Below are 19,877 nucleotides of genomic sequence, written 5' to 3'. Positions count from 1 at the left end.
TTTTTCCTAACCCATCCCACCTAACCACTACTTTACAGATACATAGCCTTCCTAAGATTAATTTATCCTCATCACTTGATCCATTTTCCTAAACTTGGTCTAATTTCCTGAACGCCTTGTATTAAGATTAAAGAAAAACGACAGTAGCACAAAGAAAGTGTATTTGTATTTCCTGAAAGTGTGCATTGCCATACAGGTTTCAGGACTGTATTTTAAAATGTTGGTATTTTTGAAAAAAAAGAGCAAAATACACTTGAATCAATCTTGCTGATCCTCAAAATTATCAACATTTTCTCAGCACAGAATGTTTCACACACTATGTTTTGGCATAAGCTAATACAGAGCATGTCTTGAGCCATGGGTGTCCTGAGGGGTGAGTTAGAGAGTCAGCATGTCCTGCACAGCATGCTGGGGCTTGGCCTTCAGCTGAAGTTCCTCACAGGTGTATTTACAGTACTGGAATCTCAAAATCTGATTTTTCTGGGTTTATTGGCAAAAGCCTAGCACAGGATTACTTTGACATAATGGAAAATATTTCTGTTTTGTGCATACACATAAATAAGTGTATCTATTAAAAATTACTCTAATAGGTGAAGCTGTCTGGATGAGACCTGTTGGAGAGGCTTGGGAATGGGAGGGATAGTGAGAAGTTTAACCGCTGTCATTATTCTGCCTCAGAGGGAACACAATAGCTTCTGGGAAGTAACAGTTGCACTGGTACAGCCAAGGGTGAGCTGTTGCAAGCTAAAAGCAGCTACTGTCTGCTGTGCCAATACATTGTTAAGGAGTTCTTAATCCACAAATTACTGACATTGTCTATAATTGCTTGTCTGTTGTGACAACACTTATTCAGACAACGTTTGTAATGGAAACAGCAGCCAGTAGCTTTTTGCAAGGAAGCCCTGCAATGTGTAGGACTGAACTCTCACTTGCACCTTCACACCATCCCAGCAAACTCCCTTTGACTCTAAATGAATAAAGGTTGCACACTAAGTTCCTGTGTTAAGTAGAACTGTTTTCTAAGGCTTGGTGTTTCTTTTAATACTTGTAATCAAAAAGTGGGTTTGTTTTGCAATAAAAGCTTCTCCCTCTTCAGAATATAGTTTGTTAGTCATACTTCAAAGAAATAAATCCTGTCAAGCCATCTTACCACTTAAATCAGACTAACTTCTTTTTTCCCCAAATTATTTTTGAAACTATTGAAATAAAAATGCATAAGCAGCAATTAGATAAGGAAGAAATTGTGATTTACAGTACATTATGAATTCCAAAAGGAAGGTTTATAACCGCAGCACCATTAACAATACTACCAGACATCACAGTAAAACACACACACACATCTTAAGAATAATAATAAAGGAACTCTCACAGCTGTCATCTGGGTGTTTGCCTTGAATATGTAAATGTGTGTAGAAATACACACACACAGAGATACAAGTTAGCCCAAGGAATGCCACTAAGTCACTCTTTTGTTCTTAAAAGATCAAAAACCTTTGAAAATAAGTTAATCCAATTTTTGCAGGCAGAGGATTCTTTCAGATGCAGAATTATCTAAAAAAATTACATTTCTACATAATTCAAAAACATATAAGTTAGGTGTTTCCACCAGTTCCCCTAGGGACTTGTTCCCATGTCTGAGTGCATTGTGAGTAACACTTCACTGCTATGCTAGGGCTGTGCTTTGCCATGCTTTTGAGCAGATTGTTTCCCTGTTAGATCTGTACGTTCACTGTTCAGGAAAGATTACGTAATCCATTTATATAGAATCATGGAATCATTTTGGTTGGAAGAGACCTTCAAGATCATCAAGTCCAACCACTAACCTAGAACTGGCACTAAACCACATCCCTAAGAACCTCATCTACTTGTCTTGTAAACACCTCCAGGGATGGTGACTCAGCCACGTCCCTGGGCAGCCTGTTCCAATGCCTCATGACCCTGTCTGTGAAGAATTTTTTCCTAATATCTGATCTGAACCTTCCCTGGCACAACCTGAGACCATTTCCTCTCATCCTATCAATACTACCCTATGGTATGGAGGGATAGGGATAAGCTTCTGAAAACCAAAGAAATATTTGCGGACTATATAGGTGGGCCCTCAGTAGCATGGTCAGAGCCTATGCTTCTTCCTCTGCTGCCTCCCAAAAACTACAGACACCCACTGCCTGAGGAATATGGGAACAAATGGATCAAGAGGTGCTGGTGAGGTCTGGAATGGCCAGATTTGGAAGCTGTTGCCTCTGTTTCCCAGCTCAGCAGTGAGCTAAGCCCACCCCACCAGGACAACCTCTTATAGCAGGACAACATGCTACCAAACAGTCCCCAAAGCCCCACTGCACAGAGCTCACCACAGAGATGATGCTGCAGCCACACAAACAGATAACACAGAAGATTCTAGACAGGGTAATTAAGAATAAACAAACAAACAACTAAGCCTCTATGTGCCTAGTGCCTTCTTTTGAGAGAAGAAATGGGAGTAATTTTGAAAGCTGTAGCATTTAGAGAAGTGGTACAATAAGACAAAAGCCTTCTGTTGGACTTTCACACAGCAGTAACAACTGCTTCTGGACAAGGGGAGAAACTGCACACTACTGCCTAACAAAGGTCTGATCCTGGGACAGGCAGCTCCAAATCAGTAACATTTCATGACCACAAACTGGATTTCTGTGTCGTTGGCTTTTTCCAGACAGAAGAGGAGAGAAACTAAAAAGTAGCTCACCTTAGCACGCATTTAATGAAAAACAGTCCTACATAGTAACAAAGCAATGATAAATACTGCGCAGTTATTTGCTTTGGCAGGGTCCACGTCTAGGAGCAGGAGAATGCGTGAGGAAACACAAAACCCAGTGTCATGGACATCTTTATAGTTTCCACAGGTCTGTTTTAGTAAATGCACTTTGTTAAATTAAGTGATTTCTTTCTGAGCCAATATTATTATAAAAAAAAAAAAGGTCTACTCAGACCTCTGTTATACTATAAATGAAAAAAACAACCTGTTCAGACATCGGTTGCATCATTGTATCTATTCCATGTCAAAGGCAAAGGGCCTGCACTGCCTATTGCAATATTTTCGTTTGGATTGCCCACTGCAGGGGTGGACGGTTTGGTTTCCTGATGTCTCCAGAACACACATCCTGCATCTGCAAATGAAAGCAGAAGGCTGGAGATCAGTCTTTGCAGAGCTTCTCTGAGGCCACAGCGGCTGGGGAGGTGCTGCCACCTCTTCCTCAGGTTGGATTGGCAACTTCCCAGTTTCTCTAAATGTCTCTCACCAACTTGCACCTCTGTCCCACAGAACATCTGTAGACTTCTCTTCTCTGTCAGTGGAAATGTCTTTTTTCTCCTTTTTTTTTCTTTCTTTTTTTTTTTTTTTTTGGGGGGGGGGAGGGGGGCTCAGGGAGGGTGCTGTTTTGTATGCCATTACTTATTTATTGTTTTTGGCCTTTTAAGAGCCTTGTCTCTCTCAGTGCTGACACTGATCATGCCAAGAATGTCTGCCATTTTAGCCATCTGAAGATTTTCTTAACACATTTAAAGAAAATCTCACTTGTTTCATATCATCACAGCTTACAGGAACCAAAGTGAGTAACTGGAATACTATATCACTAAGGCAGAACAGAAATCTTATGAAATACATATACCATAAAATAATAAATAATAAAAATGATGCCATGAAACAATAATATTATGCATTTCATATTTTTTCTAAATTTTCATTTTTAAAGTTACATATTTGAAGTGAAATTTTGCTAGAGGAAGGTAATCACATCTGGAGTGTCATTCAAATATCTTTCTCCATAAAGAATCACGTACTTGATTTGGAACCATCACTGTTACCGACAGATGTTCTCTCTCAAATATATGGAGTAGAAAGGATGGAAAATAACCTGACAGTTTTACTGTAATAAATTAAAATGTTAGGAGAGCCTGTATAGCTTTGCCAGTCATTTTGTTTATACATGAGTGATACGCATGACATTTCTATAAGGTAAGAAACAAATGCATTGATGCAAAACTACATCTCTTTGGTTTCTTTTTGAGACAAGTGTCGTCTGTTTTATAAAGTGACTTGTATTTCTGGGACGTCTTGCAGCAGGAGGAAGGAGGAAAAAAACTCCACTTCCGTCAGGGCGTTTACAAGAGCTATAGCATAGCAAGGGGAAGTTTCTAAAGGAAGAGCCGGATATCTGTACTGAAGTGGATTACAGCTGTACCACCAAATCAGATGAAGAGAACTGAGGCCAAATATCTGTAAACGTATGAAAAAAAAAAAAAAAACACCATGGAGAAGAGCAGAGAGTAAAAGTGGCTTTAAATTTTCCAAGATGTAAATGTACTTCATGTCATTAAATGACAATGGGTAGTTGTAGTTTTGAGGACATTAATATCTTTGCCAAGAGAGCAGGCTAAAGAAATAAATCCACAGAAGCAGGAAATAAAGGTTGTGGTACATTTTAACTTTCAAGCTGATTCTGTGAATTTTCTCATTCAATGCTGACCTTCTTAAATTTTAGCAACTGTGTTCATTCTGTTTCTGAACACCTCCCTGTTGAGACTATGTCTCTTTATGCACCTGTATCCTATACTGCCATATACTACAGGATTCTGTGGTTTACTTTTACAGTTGAAGAACTTTAAGACAGTAACTTCATTTGAAAATACTCTCCCATCTGATAAATATTAAATGTTGGTGTTCCAAATGGCTGATGAAGAAACCACCCATGAAAAATATAGAGAGATATTTACTTGCACTTTAAAGATCTTTCTGTCTCTTATTCTTCACATTCAAAAGTACTCCACTAATGTTTGAGTCCTGTTTCTGCTCTCACTAGGATCACTGATAAAACTGTGCATGTTTAGAATAATTAAGCTTTTTAACATGCATTGAGGTATGGAATAGCTATTACATTATCCACTTTGAAACAGTGATCTGCAGGAAGACAAAATAAGACAACTCCACATCCAGGTCTGACCAACTTACATACATTTCATTCCAAATCTATTTAGAAAACTCTGGATTTTTTTTTTTTTTTTTTTTTTTTTTTTTTTTTTTTTTTTTTTTTATGCAATGAATGAGTTTTATCAGCTCCACAATGAAGGCAGTCAAGTTTCCTGTGGATGTATCCTTTGTGGGTTTTGTTCCACTAAGTCTTCCATCACTGGAACACTGGTAATGTATCTCTCTTCTGTATGTTGCCTGTTGTCTTATAATGAGCAATTTCATGGTGCAGCCTTCACCAACTATCTCTTTCACGAAACATGCTGAAATCTTAACATCATTGAGTCCTCTTCCCTCTCTAGAATTGGAATGAAATTGACCAGTGACTTCAGAAATTATGACAAGAGAAGGAGAGGAAAATAATCTATATAATCTCTGTTTTCTTAGGAAATTAAGATTTTTAGAAACAAAAAAATCTGCCACCACCACCACAAAAGCAACTAACCAAACAAAAAACACAAAATGTGAGCTCAAGAATCATTCCTCATCACAAAGTCCACAGAAAGGTTGTGTATGAGCAAGCCCAGAGGACACATCCCTTGCTTGTCATCTGGAACTGAACAGCTCAGCATGTGTGACCAGCTAGTTACAAAAATGTGCTATCAGATGTTTACCCAATGTGCCAATTCATTTGCGGGCTTGACTCAGCTCTAAAATTAACGTATTTCCTTTCCTTGGCAAGTACAAGAAGTTCCAGAGTGATAATACTATTAACTTTAAGGCGTTGACCAAGTTATCCTATAGCTGTGACCAGCAATATGACAAAAACATCAAGAGAAAGTTCTAAACATAAACCAGTAAGAATTTCCAAGTCAAATCACAGCTAAAATAGACTAGACAGTCTTGATGTCTTCACATTATTTGCTATAAATCTCATTCACCCAGTTCTGAGACACCAGTTCAAACAGCACAGCTCAGAATGCCATCGGTATCAACCCGTTCCTTAGCAGTGGGAGCACAGGAGGTGGGTGAGTGGGTTGAGCCCGCACAGAAGAATGGGATCCAGGCATTACAGCTCCTACAAGCTAACACTTGGCCAAGAACAGGCTGTCAATTAAAGAATATTGCAGCAGGAAAGAGAAGAAAATTTTATCTATGTTATAAAAGTTAGTTTATAATGTCAGTTTAAAACGAAGCTGGAACAAAAGGAAGAAAACAATGTGTTTTTCTTCCAGTATATATAAAGTAACTACTTCTGATTTTAGGGGTAGTCAAAGAATTGTGTAAAGGCCAGACTTCCTGTGTGAGGTTGCCTAGAGACTAAAAAAAGCATATTCTACTGTATGAGCTCTTCACCACTGATCAATATATTCTAAAGAAAGATTTATTTACATAGTTCAATAACTCCTTGATGAGTCACTATGCTATTTCAACCCAGTAGAGATTTAATGGTCAGATTGTATCACATTAAAGAGGATTTTCCAGTCTAACAACTCCATCTTGTCATATATATTTGAAATGTTTATAAATGGATTCTCCAGCATTTGGAGTACAGGTTATTTCTCTAGCTGACTGCTCAGAAGCTGGTGCGATCTGGTAGCAAACAAGAACCATTCCTGGCCCGCAATTCTTTGGTGACTTATGTGAATTCATTTGATGTGGTCAACAGAAGTAACTCCCACCAGGCAGAAAGCCAAGTCACAAAACCAACATATTTTGTACTAGCTGTCTGTGGTCCAGGTTGGCAAACCCTTTGTGCACAGAGTCTAACTTTAAATTTAGCTCCTTAAAGAGCACAGCAAGGACTGGTAGTGGTGAATGCAACACCAAAAATAAATGGGAACGGAACCTGTGATGCCCACATGAATTTTTCCATTACATGGAAGTTCAAGCCTTCTGATCCTAAACTATCAGAGGCCTCTATCTGCTCAGCCCCCTTTAGATGTAAATTAATACTGCCTTTGGGAGCATTAATTAATTCAAACTCATATGGTTCCAAGCCCTGAACTCTGCCAGTGATTTTTCCCATCCATTTAATAGATTAAAATGTTGACTGTAAGTCTAAGTGCAGTCTCCAAAAAAATGGACTCATGTCTTTAAAATCAGCTGCCAACCAGAGAAAAACTTTCCTTCTTTGATGTACACCAGGAATAGCCAATGTCTGCATGTTCCCCATGAGGCTGGTTAAACTCCAGGGCAGCTCCTGCTGCTCATGTCCCTGCAGTCAGCAGAGCTCCCAGACCTGCCCTGGTACCTGTGCATCTCTCCACACACACAGTCACTTAGTACAGGAACAGGTCAACTATCACAGATAAGAATTTGAGGACAATAGACATGGAAGGGTCAGAAAAGCCTGCACTGCTAAACATAAGGATTTTGCCTTTAGTGTAAAAAAAAAAAAAAAATAAAGTTAAGAGTTTGATTAGGAGAGATACTACAGAACACAATACCTGAAGGATAAGGACATGACAGTTCTACCAAGTCTCCTATTGTTGCTGTTAGTGTGGCATGCTCTGGACTGTGATGATGTGTTTGATGCATGTCCTTTCCACCAGGCTTCTAGTCTCACTCTGGGAAGGGATGGGTTACTGTGCCTTGAATCATAGCTTCCTGACAACAACAGGAATTCAGCTTTCAAACACTGCTCACATCTCAGATGTTACTAGCTTTGGAAAACCTGCATGATGTCAAAGAAATGTATTATTAGTGTTTAAAACTATTTTGAGAATAGAACATTTCATTTGGAAGGGACCTGCGATCATCATCCAAGTCCAACTGCCTGACCAATTCAGGGCTGAGCAAAAGTTAAAGCATGTTAAGTGCATTGTCCAAATGCCTCCCAAACACTGATAGGCTTGGGTCATCAGCATCCTCCTTAAATTGTGGAGCCTAGACCCACACATCATACTCAAGGTGAGGCTGCCCCAATGCTGAATACAGTGGTACAGTCCCCTCTCTTGACTGGCTGGTGATGCTGTGCTTGATGCCCCCCAGGATGCAGTTTGTCCTCTCAGCTGCCAGGGCACACTGCTGGCTCATATTGAGCTGCTGCCACCCAGCACCCCCAGACACCTGTCTGCAGGGCTGCTCTCCAGTCACTCCTCTCACAGCTTATATGTTTGCCCAGTGTTACTCCATCTTAGGTGCAGAATAGTTTTTTGATCAAAACAGTGTTTTGATTAGTCATAGCCCAATGCTCCAATCTGTCTAGAGCCCTCTGCAAGGCATCTTGTTGCTCAAAAGAGTCAATAGAACCTCTCATTTTGGTATCAACAGCGAACTTGCTAATAGTGCATTCAACTCCCACATCCAAATCATTGATAGTTACATTGAAGAGAACCAGCCCCAGAACTGAGCCCTGAGGAACACTGCTGGTGACTGGTTGCCATTCACTACAACCCTTTGAGCCCCACCCTTCAGCATGAATGGAGGCTGTTGTTTTGTTCTTAGAAACATGCCAGTTGTGCTCCTTCCTTCCTCTGTCCCATACTCTGGTGCTTTACACTAATCTCTGACATGTATTGAATATCACTGCTGTCATGCTGACAGCTATCAATCTTGTGAGCTCAGCTGTGCCCATCCTGCTATGCACATCCCCTTTTCAGAGCTTTTGACTTGCTCAGGGCTTGAGGGAGGCTGTGCCTCCTCTCATCTTTCTAGAGGAAAATGGTGCTTTCTCTCCTCAAAACACACTGGGGTACAGCAAATCACCATGCCTGCAACAAGTCTAGGTCTGGGTGTCCCCTGAAGGGAGCACAGGAGGTTGTCCTGCATGTGAGGTGGGGTTGTCTTCCCTAGAAGTGGAAGGAGGAGGCTCTGGAGCCCACTGCAGTACTCTACACCGCAGCATCTATGAAGGGCTGAAGCTTCTAGGGGGTAGTAACTGCCCCCAAAGTAGTCACAGGAAGATAAGAGAAGCTGATAAGGGATGAAGTGGAATGCTGCTAACCATCCTCTGAAGCCCTGACACCATTCAGATGGTTTGGCAGTAACATAGTACTAAGAAATACTGTGATAACTTGTTTCTGTAGCAGTATTGAGAAACATTTGAATAGTGTTGCCTGTCTCTGAAACATACCTAATGCAATCAAAGATGCAGAGGAATGTCAGAGGGACCTGACATTTGAAGTCACATCAGTACCCTTCCAGAGAACAATGTGTAAAGATCTGGACATTTTTTCCCCTTGGTCATTGGAGAAAGCATGTTAATAGTGCACTACCACAGGCCAACATCTCTTGTTAAAATTGGGGTCTCTAAAACAATAGATTGGGAAGCTTTAGTTTCACAAGGTGTATTTGATCAGAATACCAGACTTACCATGTGGGAAAAATTATTATTAAAATAACCATTACTGTATATCTCAAAAATGTACTCTTCACAGAAAGTAATGGCACCTCTAACGAGAGAGAACTCCAGCACCTCAGTCTCACAGCCAACTTTATTGCCCAGCCTTTCTGATGCAATTTTCAGTGGATATGTGCATTTGTGCACATAGGAGAAGCACACTCAAAGTCTTATCTGTGAAATATAGAGGTGATTAACCTCATGAAGCCAGCAGAACACCACAGGAGATGTACCTCCTTGCTGAAAGGTGGTCTTGCTTTTTATGTAGACAAATAATGAAAGAAGAAAGACCATCCCAGTATTTTCAGTAATGGCATTCTACGTTTTAATTACTACATGTGAAGGAATGATTATCCTGGCACTATTAAGCACACCATAGGCTAGAAGTTTTTTATTTGGCAGTTATTGTTTGTATTACAAATGCTAAAGTGATATGACGCAAGTGCCCTTTTTGTTGTCATATTGTTTGCTTTAGCTTTTGCTGGATCCATTCCAATGGTACCTTTACGCAGGCTCCTGTATAATTAAGATAGTGTGCACAGCCTCTGAAAGGAAATCATTAAGAGCCTCTTGTGGAGAATGCACTGATTTCTGTGTCCATGCCTTTTAAGTGGGTATAGCTCACAGTCCATTGATTAACTTCTTGATAGTCCAGGAGTACTTCAAATATTAATCCCATGTTAAGTTTCCAAAGCAGCTTTCAGCTGAGAAAGTTCAAGCCACTTCATAGGCTGTAATTAATTTGTTACAGACATTAATTTCTTGTTATACTAAGATGTTCCTTTCTCAGAAAAAAAAAATCCCCAGAAACGCCTTGGATTTGTCTAAAAAGTTATAAAAAGTATAACAAAACTAAAAAGCAGGTCTCCAAGCTCTTTGAGAGTAACTGACAGATTCCTGGGTTAGAGATGTAAAATCAAGAAATCAAAAGAAATAGGTGCTTCTGGGGAGAAAGCCTGGTGGTGTAGCAACTGAATAAAGAGGATAAAGGAATATACAATTTTACAGTTTGCTCACCTGCAGCTGCAAACACAAAGGATAAACTTTCCCATTGCCTATAAATAACATTTCATTGCTACAAACTCTCCGTAGCTTCTGCACAAATTCCCAGGCTGAGTGGTGTGTCCCAATAGCAGGTTATATCACTCCTGTGAAGTTTTCCAGCTGCTGTGCAGTGCTATACCTGGGTCCTCCCCACCTGAGGGCACTCACCTGCCCATGCTCCCAAGGTGCTTCTGCATCCAACAGCCCCATCTGCCAGGCTACACCTCAACATACAGGATACTCCTCTCATTTACACCTAATAGACCAGTCAAGAAAACACTGAAACTAACCACACCTGTGATATGAGAGGTAGAAAAGCTCTGCTACTGTTGTGCTCACCTGCCCTTATTAGGACACCAAACTGAAGATTGATTTCTCTCATCATTAAAACCTATTAAAAAGTTTAGTAGACTTCAGGGGAGTTATGACATCCAAAGCTAATTACTTAAGCAAAACCAAATAAAAACACAACATACAGTTACTATATGCATATTTGTAGATGATCAATGTGCAACAGTAGAAAATGGTTATTGAATGGATATCCGGTAAATTCTTAATTCTCCAACTTAAAACAATAAGTGTATTAAACCAGGAACTGCTTGACCCAACATGCTTAACTAAAATTGTATCAAAGTAATTATAAAACCTGATTAGACAAAGCTGCATTCCCACACACAACTCCACCTTCTTGCCTTGGCACAGCCATAAACTGGCAATACCCTTTTGCTGGGTTTCACAAAGCACATTAATGATCAATAAAAGCAGAGCAGAGGAGTTCTTGTTTATTCCTAACACGCTGATGGTGTTTAGGGAACCAGTGCTCTCTGACAAAAGGGTGGTTCCAAAACACCACTTTGAATCGGTTCCTGTTTTCTGTCTGACTTCAAAGGCAGCAGAATCAGGCTGGCACTGAGGACCTGTGCTGGTCACAGCCACAGCACCAGAGCCCAAACCACCCTCCTAATCCTCTCCTGCCAGGTTACAGCTAAGCTCCTATTCACCCTCAAGTAGACTGCGAGTTTTCAAAAAAACTACAATTAAGGCAATTAAAATAAAGTACCTAAAAACTCAATCCAGACAGGTTTCATCTGTACCATAAAGGACCATCTGAACAATCTAATTTCAATTGTATTCCAGCCTCTCGCCCACTTTCTGAAAACAGCAAACATTTCTTCCACCCCCATCCTTTGCAAACTTGCCATGCTGCTTCTATTTAAATGAAGAAAGAAGAATGCACAACATTTTTTCAGACCAGTCACAATAACCCAGCCTCAGGAATTTGTCTTCATATAAAGCCATCACAGCTTGAGCACTGTACCCAAGTATTTTTTTTAACCTTTGTTAACACAGAGGAAATGGATTAGAGAAAGGAAGCGTATGACAGCATTCCCTTCTGCTAAAAATCACAAAAATAAGATATTGTCAACTACTTTTTGCAATAATATATTAAATGCAGATAGATTCTTGACTCTCCAAACGCTTCCTTGACTCCATTAGTTTACTGTATGCATGGGATTTTAAGTTACTCAGCATTTCAGTCTTTCAGCATTTAAGAAAAAGACCTATAAGGAAGATGGGGACAATTTTTAGCAGGGCCTGTTACAATAAGAGAAGGGATAATGGTTTTAAACTAAAAGAGGAGAGATTCAGGCTAGATTAATTTTTCTCTAATTAGCTGTTTTCATGATAGTGTCATTGGTAAACCTTCAGTAATAGATTGTTGAAGCTGTGAAGTCACTCAGTAGTGGAGATGTTTCATCTAGCTCCTTATTCTTATATTAGTAAAAAAGTGAAAATATATAGAAGTTATAATTTGACAGTATTGCCCATTTTAAAGCATTTTGATGTAGTTCTAGCCACACAGTTCCACAACACTAAGTAGAAGTTAACTGATCACCATCTTCTTAATAACCCTGGAAAATTAAAATGTGTTCTTTTGGCATAACAGTTTTCATCCCAGGTGGAAGATGCTTTCTGACTCACAGACTTGCAGCACAGCTGCTGTTTGTCCTGTGCTGTGACCTGCCTGGGATATAAAGTAGCTGTTGGAGGAGCAGGCGCAGCTGTATTAGGTCTGAGGGCTCCTGCCGTGACCTCTAAAGCTGACAGTCATGCAGTAGAAAAAGCACAGAACAAAAATCTTTGGCACAAGGCAAGTGAATCAACCCACACGTCAGAGAACAGGTTGGATGCCACTCTCGACAGTGTGTGAAAGCATCTGCAAACAGAGATGTTCCTGAATCTCCAGCTGCTCTAACAGCAGCTCTTTGGAAATTAATTTAAAAGGAAAAATTAGCATGGCATTTAGAGGCCAAAGGCAAATAGTTCAGATTGCGGAGTCCCTGTGAACATCAGCTGGTGGTCACATCCAGTCATCACTAAACTGAAGTTCTGTCTCAAGCAAACCTGCACAGCTCTACCTGAGTCTATGAGGAGAGGCTGAAGAGCTGCCCTGCCAAGTGGGAGAGATTTGTGTTCATTTTCTTTCACATTTTGTGTAACTCAGCCCAAACATTTTCATTTTTTTTAGGTGATAGAACAAAGTGATATTCCTCTGTACTCAACAAGGACATCAAAATATTCCCTATTTTGTGTATGGACTTAATTTCCCAGTGAACAGGTTTTATCTGGGGAAAAAACAAAAAAACCACACACACACCAAAACACCTGAGGTACATTAATATTTGAAGCTCAGATTTCTAAGTATTTATACCTAGTTCCTGTATTTGTAATGTTGATGGTTCCTTTATGGGCTTCTTAATGCACCAGCCATTGATAAGATCAGAGCATTCTGCCAGGCTGATGGATAAAACCCTCTTATTTTATAACTGAAAAAAATGGTCAAATATGCCAAAACCTAAAGAGCATCAAACAAAAGTTGAACTTATTCTCCTTATTGTGCTAGTCTTATACCTTCAACCTCTGAAAGTCCCTCTGGCACAGACAAATTCTGAAATAGCTCCTGCTGAGTGCAGTGGCTGCCAATGCTGCTGAGCACAAGGACAGCACGGTCTGTGGCTGCTAAGCCAAGATCATAGCACCTCAAAACATGTGGCTAGGAGAAAGGGAGCAGAGGACATTTCCCAGTATTACTCTGGAAAAGGAATCTTAAAGCTGCAAGTGCTATTTGTGCTCCATCAATCACTAATATCACTGCGGGCTCAACTTAAACAAAAATATCATGAAGAATAAACCAACCTTCCTCCCTTTGTTTGTTTACCCAGATTAAATGTTACATAATTAAAAAAAAAAGGATGTGTGCTGTGGTAATGACAAGTGTCACATACTGAGAAAAAGGTGGCATGATATTAAAAGAAAAGCTCCAGCCCTTCTTTGAATGCAGAAGGAGATAGTGACAGAAATGGATTTTAATTATTAACTTGGATTAGCTATCACAGTACCCGAGAAACTGCCATATGGAACATATTCTAATGTAGTTTCTACTCTTAATGGCCTTGAGCCTTCCAAGAAACAAATTTTGTGTTACATAAACTGATATCACAGTGGCCTTGCTTTCCCTTCCCTTAGGGCTACAAATACATCAGCAATGCAAGAGCCATTAATGGACAGTTAATGTGTCTAGTAAAATTTTGAGTGAAACATACTGTGGTTACTTGGAGTAAGCATTTAGATGGAATAAGATTCAAAGTAGTGGGAGACTTGAATGATAAATTCCAGCTACATTACCCTCCCATTTTAGCTTCTCCTCAAAAAAAGTCCTGCTGTGATCATGGCTGTGCTTTAGACCAGAGTGTGAAGGATGCGAGGCATGAAGAACTGTGCTATTCAGCCCTTTAATTATCCAGCTCAGCTACTCCTGAAAAGATGACTGTAGTCACAGCCATGAAAAGATAGCATAGATGTCTCCTTCATATTTTCCACACATGGAAGAAATAAAAATCAGCACCAATGTAAGCCACATGAACACCAGTAACGCTACCTTACAGCCTCTATAAGTCAATAGGTTTCCATCACTATTTTTCAGATAAATATTTTGTTCTGAAGACAAAATTTTTGGTGTTTGAAGACTTTTTATTCCTCCCGCAGAGATGTAAGTCAGCATATATTTATAAATACTAGAAACTGATTTTCTGTTTCCACAAAAAGCGTCGTGCATGGACAAAGGAAAGCAGGGTTTCCAGAAATGGTTGTAAAAGCTGGAAGATCAGTGTCCTCTGATTTTGAGAGAGAGATGGGTTAGAGGAGAAAAGCAGCAAGAGAACAAGTGAAATGATTCTTCATATTGCTGTCTAGTTTCAGGAGATCTGGTTTCAATTCTTCTCCCATACTACTTCAGTAAGACAAGTGAGAAGGTATCACAGGCCCAGAAAATGCAGGTTCATAGTCACATGTGAAGTTTTGGTTAACAGAAGTACATGGTGGATGCCACTAAATCCAAACTCCAGCTACTGTGCTCTGAGCTAGTGGATGTACGAGTTGCTCCAGGGAGCAGCATGGCTCTCTGCCTTTCAGTCGATTATAGTGCTGACACAAGAACTCACTGTCTCCCCAAACTCTTTCTGCTCACAAAATGACAATATTCCTTACTATTGTGTTTTTTTTTCTGCAAAGCAGAAAAAAGGCTATTTCAGAAAAGGGCAGCTAAAATGGATACCACAAAATATTCATCCAATATCATGATGAGACTGACTCTAAGAAAGGCATATTGTATACCAAACACATCTTGCATGAGACCAGCGCTAGCCTTACAATGGCAGAATACAGCAAATTAATTGACGGACTCAGCGTCCCACGCTTGTTTCTGAATAATCACCATCTGAGGAAAAGCTAAAATGTGAAATAGCAACAATCCTCAAAGGTTCATACACACACAAAAACACAGTTGCAAACAAACCTTGAACAGAGTAGCACCAGCCTGGCTTCTTTTTTCCAGAGAGCTCTTACCTCTTTGTAAACCAGGCTGTTCTCAGGACTCTCTGTCCCCTCCAGAAAAGCATCTGGATCAGTTCAACCTAGGACAGAAAAAGGGGAAAAAAGAAGAAAAAAATAATTTGTCATTTGAAGCTTAAGTAAGTATGAACATAGTTTCTGCTATTTTATTTCTATCAGATTTGGCTCTGTCATTTGTGTGGCTTTAACAGCTGTTTATTTGCACACAGTTGTGTAACCTTTTTCACAGCTTGTTTAGACTCAAGATCACAGCATGTGGTTCCCTTCAGACACAACCAACTTAAAATAACAAAACCCAAAAATTCCTTCTTAAGAAGCTCGAGGTCATTTGTTTTAAATTTGGAAAGGATTAAGATCCTGTAGTTCCAGGCATTGTTATGAAATGAGTGAAAATTTTCCTTCACGTTACCTTGCCAGGTGTGCTCTGCAGCTGTATCCCACTGCAGAACGACCATCAAAATCAACTTCTTGTGTGTATACTGACTGCACAGAAAGCTCTTGCCATAAACATATACAGTTGCATGTAACACCTTGGAGAAGGGGTGAATGCATGAAAAGTAGTAACTGAAACTTGATGGCCTTAAGAACAAAACAAAACCACAAACAAAAAAACACCCCAAACCTCTAAACAAGCAAACAGCAGGGTATCTTTCATACTTTCATAGCCTATTACTCTCACAGTTTATAGGTGTGTTAAAACTTGAAGAAATACCATTTTACTTATCTTAGCCACAGTAAAGGAAAAAATGTCAGGGAGATGATAGTAATAAAAAAGGTTTATCAGAAGATCAAAATGCAAACGCTCTTCCCCTGAAAGGCTTCACTCTAGCTGAAGGATGAGAATGACTGTACATATGATGCACAGGAGCCAATTATGAACTATTAGAGCCGAGTGCCAGCTAGAGAGAAAGCAGCAGGGACAGAAGGGACACGTCTGAATGGTGGGACTGAGGCAAGTTTTTTGTTGTAACAAAGTGCAACTTCATACTATGTAGCTGATATTAATAGAAACAAGATAGGCCTTCGAGATGCTTTGATTTGATAAACAGGTCTTTGCTAAATCTACGTTTTTGTGTACTCATGACAAGTATGGGCAGACGCGAAGAGGGACAGGGACACATTAAGTACTTCTGCCTTGCCTGAAAGAATGAGATTCAGCTTCAAGATAGCGAGTGACAGAGTAAGAACAAGCACTTTTGAGAAGTCTCATAAACAAAGTGTCAAAAGGCATTTGCTTCGACTTACTGTTTCCCTTTAATGGCTGTAGGCTGAATGTATTATTTCCAGTCAGTCCCTCATGCTATTTTTACCCCCATGTATGGACATTACATCTCTTCTCTTCAGCCCAGGCCTTTGGAGTTCTTCCCAGTGTTGTGAAGGAGCAGAGACTATCACACTTTTATATTTAGCTGCTGTAGATTCAAGTCAAATATTTCTGATTTTCAATAGTAGATACTTTGAACACAGATTCACAGCAGGCTGCTTGAAAATGTCTTTGATTAGACTGAAATCTAGCAAACACTAATACAAAAGGCATATTTCTTTCTTCACCTGTTCTTACTACCAGATTGTCTGAAGGACAGAAAAAATGAGAATTTAACCCTGTAGCTTACCCAGAATATGAAAAATATTTGCTTTTTGAAGAGTGAACTTGTTGCCTGATGATACAGATGAGGGAAGGGGATGCCAGCTGAGTTGTCCAGTGGCTTCTAATTGAGAGAAGAGATACAGCTTATGGACAGCTCCAAATGGCACTGAAGTATTGATAAAAAGGAGGGGCAATGACATTTGCAGGCAGAAATTCATTGCTCACATAGAAATGCCAAGTTGCAATGTTTATCTTTACAAAATGCCAAGAACACTCTTCCATCATGCAGTAAGTAACTACATTATCTCTTGCAAATCACATCTCCAGGGCCTATTGTGTTACAGCCCTAACTCATCGCACAGTTTATTTGAGCATTATGATGACAGACACAGATTGTGCTGAGGCTTGTAGGTTGGCTGCTTGCTTTGATGGTGCAGGTGATGCTCTGCTACAGGAATGGAACTTGCATGCCCATCCTCTGTGCAGTGAAAGGCTCCAATGGCTGTGGTTACCATTCACAACATCCATGTGGAAGAATGCCTGAAAATCTTCCCCAGATTTTAGCATCATCCAGAAACCAAGTTATAGACCAAATATACAGTCCAAATCTGCTTTGGTGTGAAATGTCCACATCATTCCTCAGGACAGAACAAACTTACACCTGATACCACAACAGCAACACAGGGCACAAGGAACAGACTCTGGATCTACTTTGTGCAAACACTGGGATGGATGGCTGCCTTCCCAGCATTCATGCAAAATGTAAAAGCAGCTTCAGCCTGCACAGCCAGAAACAAGATCTGCATCTGGAGGAAATGTCTCTTATGGTGAGACCACAGTGCCAGACTCTCTTGGCCCCATGCATATTTCCTTGGAACACCATGGCTGGTCTTCACACAGGAGGATGAAGGGGTCCCTTCAGCAGAAGAACTGCAGAGTTTAAGGTTTCATGTGCGGGGGAAAATGTGACCTCCTGTTCCTTTTAGCTGTAAAGGGTGCTGAGCTCATTTCTCATCTCTCAGTGAGGGCCTCTGGGCTATTCTAAAATGATGCTCCCTTCTGCGACCTACTGTAACTTTCAAGGACAATGAGGCTGCAAGTTCTGTAATTTTTGCTGACCTTTTAATCGCCACATCTTACTCATGCTCACATCACACTTCACACATGCAGGCTCTTTGAGGGGACAACACACAGAGATTCTTATCCACAATTGCAGGGGCTCTGACCAACTCCAGGAGTCTACATAGATCGTCCATCAAAAACATGGATACCTGGATATACAAGTGGTCGAGCAGAAATCTTGGAGGCTGCTCTCAGATGCATGTGGATACATTCTCCCTGAAGTTGCACTTTAGCCCTTTAGATCCTTTTGTGAATCTGGCCCAATGTTCTCTGATATAAATTCTGTTGTATTGATTCTCCAAATCATTCAGGATTAAGTTTGCTGAAAGTCCAATAATCTTGCGTGATTGCTACAGATGACTGTGCATCACAAAAAGAAACAAACACCACTGAGTCAGGAAGCCTTGCCTCTCCCAAAGGCATGAAGGGACATGGAGAGGTGGAGGTTGGCACATTTTCCGCTAGGCCAACCAGAACAGATTGCTAATGCAGATTGTAAGCCTTTTCAAAGTAAACCCTTCCAATGGAAACTTTTCCCACCATCAGGGCTGAAATCCAGGCAGGAACAGAGCCCAGAGATGTGCCACAAGCCAGCAGGCAAGTCAAGCCTCTCCCATTCTCCATGCATGCAGCCTGGGGGGCACCAGTTCCAGCTCCCACAGGAGCCAGCTGCACCCCCAGCGCAGTAGCATGCCTGGCAGGGCCTGTCCCCTGTCCCTGAGTGAGGGAGCGGGTCAGCCCGAGGGCAGCTCTGGGGATGAGGCAGGTCTGGTCTGAGGGAGGAAAAGGTTGCTTGCTCAGCACACAGAAACAGGTGTCTCATCCCTTAACACCAGCCAACAACAAGACCGTTGGGGGAACAGAGGGTCCACATTAAGCTGAAAAACAAGCACCTCAAGAAGATGCTTTCCCCTGTTTGTCACTCAAAGCCATGGTAGAGAGAACATTGAACAGAATTACAGAGCTGAAGTGCCATAAGAAGGAAGCTGGCACACTGGAAATGGGAAGGTGGAAAGATGGGATGGAAACAAGCAGCTGGGAACACAAGGAGGCATGAGTGATTGACAAAATGATGACTGCAATTTAAGAAGCACAAAACCCTCAGTTATAAAGTGGAATAATTGTAGTGTGGAAAAAAATACTGTAAAAAGCACACCACATCAGAAAAGGTTATCAAACATCTATCACCCATTCCATTAAACATTCTTAACTCATAAAGCTAATCAGAATTCTTGGCTCATTAGTATTATGAGTTAAAGATTCAGGATTTCCTGGCCCACTTTTTGCTGTCAATAATAGGACAGGAACAATACAGCAGGATCACTGGCATCAGGGAGCAAACTTGCAAAATGCAACCACAGCACTCACACAACACACATAAATAGTTGTTCACAGTAGCTGGCAGCTGGATTGGAATGGGTTTATTATTAGTCTATTAAGCTTTTTTTTTTTTTAAACAGCAATCTTCATTTAAATACAGCTTCTCTTTTCATCATGAAAATCTAATTCCCTTTCCTGAAGGTATAAAGTCATTGGCAGAACAAAAAAGCTTCTCCTTTAATGTTCAACATGTTTGAACAACAGCTAGTGCCTATGGATCTCTCCATCCATTAGTGGAGCTGAGCTGGTGCCACTGCTGTCAGGGGTAACTTAGTTACCAGAACATCCATTTCCTAAAACCCTGCAGGAGAACCGGGGGACACTGAGACTCTAAGTACAACACTGCATTCTTTAAGAAAACTGTCCGTTTCTTGGCAACTGGAAAAACAATCTCTCTCAATTAACACACTTAGTCTAGCCCACATCTGCTGTTAAAACACTGGAGGAAAAAATATGAGTCCTTTCAAATTGCAGATAATGAAATTACACAGACAAGAGATTAGATTGTTCATTTGGAAACCAGTTTAATTAATAGCCTTCACATTTTA

General features: G+C 40.5%; 1 protein-coding gene across 1 annotated transcript in view; it reads right to left on the bottom strand.

Annotated features, from left to right (window-relative positions):
* The window catches only part of ITPRID2 (ITPR interacting domain containing 2), a 57,968-nt gene extending 42,716 nt beyond the window's left edge, over positions 1-15,252 (bottom strand). Inside the window, exon 1 of the mRNA XM_065068909.1 lies at positions 15,234-15,252. The gene's annotated coding sequence lies outside the window, so the exon portion shown is untranslated. The remainder of the gene's footprint in view (positions 1-15,233) is intronic.
* Between the last annotated feature and the right edge of the window lie 4,625 nt (positions 15,253-19,877).

This window comes from Columba livia, chromosome 7 (assembly GCF_036013475.1).
Source record: "Columba livia isolate bColLiv1 breed racing homer chromosome 7, bColLiv1.pat.W.v2, whole genome shotgun sequence".
NCBI lineage: Eukaryota > Metazoa > Chordata > Aves > Columbiformes > Columbidae > Columba > Columba livia.
Note: the sequence above shows the minus strand (reverse complement) of the source record. Positions and strands in the feature narration are given on the sequence as shown.